The following is an 8,506-nucleotide window of genomic DNA, read 5'->3' as shown; positions in this document are numbered from 1 at the left end:
AAAGGTATTCACCAACCCTAAGTCTGACAGAGGGCTGATCTCCAAAATATACAAAGAATTCAAGAAGCTAGTTGCCAAAACACCAAATAATCCAAATAAAAAGTGGGGTACAGAACTAAATAGAGAATTCTCAATAGAGAAATCTAAAATGACTGAAAGGCACTTAAGAAATTGCTCAACATCCTTAGCCATCATGGAAATGCAAATCAAAACAACTCAGAAATACCATCTTTCTTCTGTTAGAATGGCTAAAATAAAAAACACCAACAGCAGTTTATGCTGGAGAGGATAAGAGGAAAGGGGAACACCCCTCCACTGCTGGTGGGAGTGCAAACTTGTGCAGCCACTTTGGAAATCAGAATGGTGGTTCCTCAGAAAAATGAGAATCAGTCTACCTCAAGACCCAGCACAGCTCTACTCTTAGGCTATTCCAAAGGATACACATTCATACAACAAGAACATCTGTTCAACTATGTTCAAAATAGCATTATTTGTAATAGCCAGAACCTGGAAGCAACCTAAATGCCCCTCAACCTAAGAATGGATAAAGACAATGTGGTACATTTACACAGTGGAATACTACTCAGCGAAGAAAAACACCACCACCAACAACAAACAATGGAATCTTGAAATTTGAAGGCAAAGGGATGGAACTACAAGAAACCATCCTGAGTGAGGTAACAAAACAACAAACATGGTATGCACTCACTCATATGGATTTTAGACATAGAGCAACAGATTACCAGCCTACAAGACATACCACTAGTGAGGCCAGGAAGCAAGAAGGACCCTGAGAGACATACATGTTCCCTCAGAGAAGGGGAAAGAGACAAGATCTCCTGAGCAAATTGGGAGCATGGGAGGATGTGAAAGGGAATTAAGAGAAAGAGAAGGGCAAAAGTGGAGGGGAAAGGAGGACATGATGGACCAGGAAGATTGAGTTGGGGAAAAAAATACAGGAGAGCAAGAAAAGAAATATTATAATAGAGGGAGTCATTATAGGTCTAAAGAGAAATCTGGCACTAGGGAAATACCCAGAGATCTACAAAGATGACCCCAACTAAAAATCAAAGCAACCAACAATCTTAAGAAGCTACATTAAATGTCCTTCCCTGAAAATGAGATCGATGACTACCTTATATGTCATCCTTGAGCCTTCATCTAGTACCTGATACCTACAGCTAAGCACTGAGCTGAACTCCTGGAATCCAGTTGTAGAGAGGAAGTAGTGATGATCAAAAGGGGCAAGGCCAGGCTGGAGAACCCCACAGAAATAGCTGACTTGAACAAGAGGGAGCTCATGGACCCCAGACTTAAAGCTGGGTAACCAGTGTTGACCAACCCAGACCCCCTTAGTGGGTGCCAGTTAGGAGGTCTGGGCAGTATATGGGGCCTCTGCTAGTGCATCGGCATTTATCCTTAGTGTACAAATCGACTTTGGGAGCCCATTCCACATAGATATATTGGGAAGGGCCTAGACTCTGCTCCAAATGATGTGATAGCCTTTGAAGATCCTTATAGAAGGCCTCACACTCCCTGGGAGCAGAAAGGGGATAAGATGGGGGGGGGGGCAGAGGAAGAGGAGAGGGAGAGGGAACTGGGATTGTTATATAAAACAACCTTGTTTCAAATGTAAATTAAAAAAATCATTAAAAAAGGAAAAAAAATTCATGTGTCTTTTTCAAAACTTAATATGAGCACTGAGACCTTAAAATTTTAGAGTCTAAAAGCTTATGGTTTGCTGGTTTTTTGTTTGTCCACTTGCTTTTTGTTTTTAAGAGGAAAGTTAATTAAAAGCTTTCCCAAACTAGAAGATAGAGGATTAAAGGACTGGAAGTCTGAAATGCCTTGTTCCACCTTTCTCTTCAGTCTGAGGAGAACAGAGTGATTCCCACAGATCCCTTCATGCCTATGTCAGTATTGTTGCTATCTTTTAGAAATTTCAGATGTCTGATCTCAGATGTCTCCCTTGCAAAAACTATTTCTAGAGTCTATGGTTTAGCCAAGAAATCTCTGTGCCATGCTTGTCATTTTTTTTTTTTATGCTGCAAGTTTTAGGACAAATGTCCTAAGATGAGTAATTATTATTGTAAATAACACATAAGGGCCATAGGATGGCAGTAAGGTATTTCTTGACTCAGTGACAATCAGGTTGGGAATGGAAAACATGGGCAAACATGATGAGAAGATGAGCAAAGGCTTGCTATTCCAAACACCAAGGTTTTCTTTTCTCTTTCCTTTCTTTTTCTTTCTTTCTTCCTTCCTTCCTTTCTTCTTCTTTCTTTCTTTTTTTTTCCATGATAAAAATAGTCATAGAATAATCTAAAATTCAACACCAATAATACTGACCACTATTTGAAGATGAATATGTGGATACTTACTGTTAAAAGATAATATATGGTAAGCCATATGGCTAGTGGAAAATAAAGCAATATTTGGGGCCAAAAATGTATTTTTTTCTATTACAGGGACATGAATACCAGACTGTTAACTTTGGACTTTAGAGTTATAGCAGCAAGATGAAATGTCATGGGGATAAATGTTGAATGAATCCATATTTGGCTGCTGTACCAGGAGCTTGCTTACAGAGATATGCAAAAGGTACGAGTTATAGACAAATTGAATAGACCATTTAGATGACCAATCTAAATAATTTCTGGCCACTACATAATATTTAATTACTGTCTCACTGAATGTAAGCATTAAAAGCTTGGAGACCAAAGAGTAAATATAGAATCATATTTCTTTTGGGGATGGAATAGAATACAGATATTGATAACATGGCTTATAATTAACTGTATTCTTCTGAGTTTTATTAATGGCAGTCTTGAATACAAGAATATTACTTGAGACTGTTCTGTAACCAGACTAGCTTTAAACTCATAACAATCCTCCTCATGGCTAGGTATGAGCCCCCATGTCTGGCTTAGCATTTTTGTTTTCCAGTGGATCTATAGCATGCCAAAAAAAGAGATTTTTTATTTGAAATTTATTGAGAAAACAGTCAACAGAAAAGAAACTAAATATTGGTATCAGATTTTTAACTATTTTGTATAAACTATCTCATCTTTTCCTGTCCATATGAGTAAGACATTGGTTTCTGTTTTAAGTGGGCTTGTGTTTGACTTTGAAAGTCAATGAGTTACTCAGAGATCAGCCAGCTGAGTTGGATGGCTTCCTTCCTCACATCTTTGTCTTTGGAAAGGCCATTAATAAACTCTTAGACACCTAAATGGGCAATGACGTTTCAGAACCAACCTGTTTCAAAGTTATCAGTCATGTTTTCTAGTCCAGTGTAAGAACTCAGATTCTCTTACTGACACAGCTCAGCAGGCACAATCTCTACCTGACCCCTTTAAGGCTCCAGTTTTAGCCTGTCTGCAGGTTCTAAGCTAATCTTGGAGAAGCCTAATGGAGAACCATCTAAATCTTTCCTTTTTAAGTTTTAAATGATCTTAAGACCATGTAAATTTTGGAACTCATTAACAATCTAGATCTAGTGAAATATCCATCCAAATTGTCTCACTGTTTTTCTCAGGCATTTCCCACTACCAGTATTCTACCCATAGAAGCCAAGTTCTGCTACTCAGTGAATGGCTGTCTATTTCAGTCATGGTGAATTGGTGTATCCAAAATCAATACCACACTATAGAAGCTTTCCCTTCTTTAGGGGAATGTTGGTAGAGGTGATGTCATTCATCCCTATGGCTTTAAATTTTTCATATTTATATCCCCAGCCCAGACTTTTCACTGTAGTTCAAGATTCTAAATTCAAATGCTTGCATGAAGAACTCTCCTGGTATTTCAAATTTAACTCCTCTGAAATTAAATTCTTTCTTCCTGCCTCTCCACCCCAACCTGCTTCTGCTCCTCCCTCAGCCTCCAACTCCCAATCTGTTCAGGCTTCAAACTCCTCTCTGTAAGCCATGCCTTCATTAGCCTCTCTCTCCAAGCCTGGAAGCAGACAGTCTTGTACAATTTATCCATTTCCTGTGTCTGCACATAAAACCCACCATCGTATTAGTTCACCTGCTCTGCTTTATCAAAATACCACATCTAAACAATAGATTTTTTTTCTTACACTTCTGGGGATTAAGTTGAAGATCATGATTCTGGTAAATTTGGAATATAACTTTATGTCAGTCTTCCTTATTTTTGTCATCTTGACACAAACTAGAATAGAGCTTAACTGAACAATTCTCTCCATCAGGTTGGCCTGTGGGTATTTTTTATTGACTAATTATTGATCTGATGTCACCACTGGGAAGTGGCCCTAGACTACTAAGAAAGAAATTTTCTTCTCTGAACTCCTTCCTTGAATTTTTGCCTTCACTGTCTTCATTGATGGACTGTGTTTGGGAGATGGAAAGCTAATAAAATCTTTCTTTTCCAAGGTGATATTGGTCAGTGTTTTATCATAGGAAGGGAAAAGTGAACTAGTAGAGTTCTCATCACTGAAATTTTCCCAAAGTCACAATCTTTGAATGCTATCACCTTGAAGATTAAAATTTTTACATGTGAACCTACAGGGAGGACAAACATTCATTATAATGCTATTATAAGACCTGTTCTATATCTAAAGCATCTTTAACCCATCACATCCTTCCTTCTACCTTTCTGTTATTATGAAAATAAATCACATGATATTTCATGTAATCTGATTCAATATCTAGAAGTTTCTTCTCTGGATCTCTGTTTTCATGCATATGCCCTTTCAACCCTTTCTCCTCTGAGGAGCCAGGGAAACTCACAAAACTCAACATCATGTGACTGTCATGCTTTAAACATCTTTTTGATATCCCATTACATCAATGATAAAAAGAGAAATAGCATTTCCCAATCATAACAAGCACTGTCCTGCAAGATCTAGCTGTCCAAGTTGACTTCAACATCACATTCTGCTTCTCTCTTTCCTTGTTAATGGATTCCTGAGGCAAGGGTCTTCTAGAATATGTTAATGCTTTTATCTTCTAGAATATGTTAATGCTTTTATTTTCAGATATACATGCTTTGTCATCTCTCTTCCAGTTTCTTCTTATACTTGGTTGCTGTACACCATTGTATTTCTCAATGAGATGCTACCCATTTAGAAATATACTCAGTAGTCTTGCAAAGTCCTCCTGCTCATCATTGCCATCTCCTGACTCTCTTCTCTTCCCTAGTGTTAGCCCCAAGGCCCAGTTACTTCTTACTTTACTCTCTGTTTTCCTTAGAGGTACATGAATACTGTGAGATGAAGACCATGCATGTGTATCCATCTTAATTTTTAACCCTGAAGCAACTGAAGTGGTTTCTCATGATTATTTGTTGAGTGCATGTGTAACTCAAATGCTCCAACAAAGCAGTTTTATTTTGAACTCTGAGCTTGTATGGGCTGTCCTTGGCATAGTTTGTTGATGAGCCTAATGATTTATGAATATTTCTGGTTGATATATTGTGCAAGATTTTCTGTGTTGTATACATTGACCACAGGGTTGAAATAAATTTAACTTCTGTAACAAAGTCATACTGATTTTTGGTATATTATGCTAGAATTTTGGGGATTATTAATTTGAGAGTATTTTCCTCACAGTCATCTCTATCTTCTTTATTATCAACTTTCCCCCTCAGTCCACTGGGGCCTGCATTAGACTCTGCTTGGTATCATATATGGAGTGCAAAATCACTGTTTGGTGAGGTAAATTGCATAAAGAAGTAATTCTGAAGGGCAATCACCTATTAAATTCAAGTCAGCTGTCTCAGATAAATCATATAGATGAAGAAGAGTTTCAATTTAACTCTCACAATGGAGCTCGGAAGACCCAATTCTGGAGAACTTAAAAAGAGGAAGATCAATGGGAGTGGATGTCTGAAGTAGGGTTTAAATTGTTAGAGATTGCACTTGAGATGGGTAAGACTTCCCAAAGGTGTTTGCCTAAGCTTCCCAGCCAATAATGTAAACAAATCCAGAGCATGTCACATCCTAGTTCCATTGCCAACAATAGGATCACAATAGGGTTTTGGAAGACTTGCCCTTAAATTCCTTTGTTTGAGTTTGAATAGTTTTTCCATAGTTATTGACTTCTTTCCCTGAAGAAATGTAGATGTTGTGTAGCCTATTTTAGTCCTTGCGGCTTTTCACTTCTGTATCTAATCTAGTTAATACAAATGAAGGTGAATGCCCTATTTGTACACTGTCAGTTACGTTGAGGTGCTCCAATGTCCATACACAATGGTGTCAGGATACTTATAAACATAATTCATATGTGTATGCTGTACATCCACGACATCTACTAAATGAGTACCAAATTCATTCAGACATTACTCAGCAAAAGTCATTAGAAATAGATTGGGATAGCACATGGATGGATGCTTGTTTATTCCTCTCCTTTCTCTTCGTTGTCAGGGACCCAGTATGTAGCTCAGATTATCTGGCACTCACTATATACCCCAGGCTGGGCTCACACTAACACTAATTTTCATTTCTCTGCCTCCTGAGCACCAGGAAGACAGAACTAAGTACCATTCCCAGCTTCAGTATCCATTCCTTAATCACTTGATACTTGAATTATCCATCAGGACAGTTATTTTAGGAAACAAGAGAATATGACTTTTCAAGGGTCATACAATCAAATTTCTCATTGAACGTGGATAACATATTCATGTTAAGTGTGTAGACAAAACACCAGATACAATGGGCTTTTTATGCCCCAACAGAATATTTTCAAATTCTAAATTGCTGTCACCCTCTGCTGGGTTCAAAAACCATCAAACAAAAACCCTAAACAAACACACAAACAAACAAAACCAAATTTCATTGGTACTACACAAAGTAAAATAGGAAAAATGGTAAATACCACTATAGAGTATAAGTGATATCTTTTATTCGCAAATTTTTTGAAGCAGGGGTGTATACATGTGCTACATATCAAAGTAAGGCATATGTCTTAGTATAAAAGAGCCTTAGAGTCACTATTAAGAGGGATTTTGGCAGAGAAACAATATTTTAATTTGAATGCTCCAGGATGGGTGCTTCCTGGTTCTGAACATACATAAAGACCTCTCAAATATCAGAAAGACCTATTAAAATAAAGACCTATCAAGAGCACATAACTATGGACCGGCTTATATCTATGACAAAGTCAACTCCATAGAACTAACTTACTCTTGAGTAGATGAGAACCCTAGCACCAAATACCCTTACAGAAACGTCTATGAAAAAAAAAAGGGCTATGTACAACAAACCTCCACCTCTCTACTTGGAATCATGCCCTATCTAGGATGCCAGAAACAAAACTTTTAGAGCTGTTCTTGAGAAATACATCACACCTAGAGAGGTAATTCAAAATATTTTGCCACTTGAATATATATATATATATATATATATATATATATATATACACACACACACACACACACACACACACACACACACACACACATCCGTGTACTTAAGATACTCAGGTGTTCTAAAAACAATGTGAGAGATCTCTAAAGACAAACAGTAAAACCAATAAATAGTGCTATCCCCTCACTTAGAGCAGGCACTTTTGAGTTCTTCCAAACCCCTATTTATGGGGCAAAAATTCAAGGACTCAAGACAGCCCATTTATTGTACCATCCTTTGATGCAGAAGGGGGAACTGAAGAGAATTAAAGCAGTAAGGGTGGTCTCAGGAGAAGCAGAGCACTTGTGGGAATCTTGCAAGTTAATGAGAATTCATCCAGGACTCAAGAGCTATGGAGAGGGAGAGAAAGGAGACAGAGGGGCGGGGGCAAACCTCTTCCTCTGCAGCTGGCCCTGTCCCTCATTTGTTGCTCCAATAAGCAGTAATTAGGTCCTGAGCTAATGGTGTCAGCTGATCTGCTGTTTTTAGGCTAGACCCAGTGGAAATCTCCATGGAAACCCTGCTGGACTCGTCCCCCCACCTGGATGCCTCCAGCTCCTTTCCGCCACCTGGCTGCCGCCCGGCCCGCTGCTACCTCCTCCTGCCTCTAACCTGCAGCCTGCAGCATGCGCACTGCCCCCGGGATCCCTAAATGGGACAATTCTGTCCGTGACGTCAGCGCCCAGCCGTCTCCACAGAAACTTTTGTCCCATTGGCCAATCAGAGAGCTTGGAAGGGGCCTAGGGGTGGGGGGTGGGAGGAGAGGGGAGTGGGAGGGGTGGGGGTGAGGGGAGAGGTTTAGTGTGTGGAGCTGCTCGCGCAGCGCCCGGGCTGTCAGTCCCGGCTAAGGCCGACGCTAGATCTTCCAGGAGACACGCACCCCCGCACCTCGCGCCCCGCACACCCTTGCTCGACCACACACACGCACACATCTCAGCCTGGCCGCGCGGGAGCCACTGAGCAGCCTGAGAGCACCGGGACCAGGCTGCGGGCGGAGGACGGAGCAGCGTCCCCACTGGGGCTTTCGCCTCAGAGACCATAAGGAGCCATCAGGGTGGGCTCGGACCCCTCAAGGAACGCGGCGCGGGTCCGACCATCCGACTGGCTGAGCAGATCCCTGCGACCCGCGGGGGCCTCGGC

This window comes from Phodopus roborovskii, unplaced genomic scaffold, assembly GCF_943737965.1.
Source record: "Phodopus roborovskii unplaced genomic scaffold, PHOROB, whole genome shotgun sequence".
NCBI lineage: Eukaryota > Metazoa > Chordata > Mammalia > Rodentia > Cricetidae > Phodopus > Phodopus roborovskii.
This window is presented reverse-complemented; position numbering follows the sequence as displayed.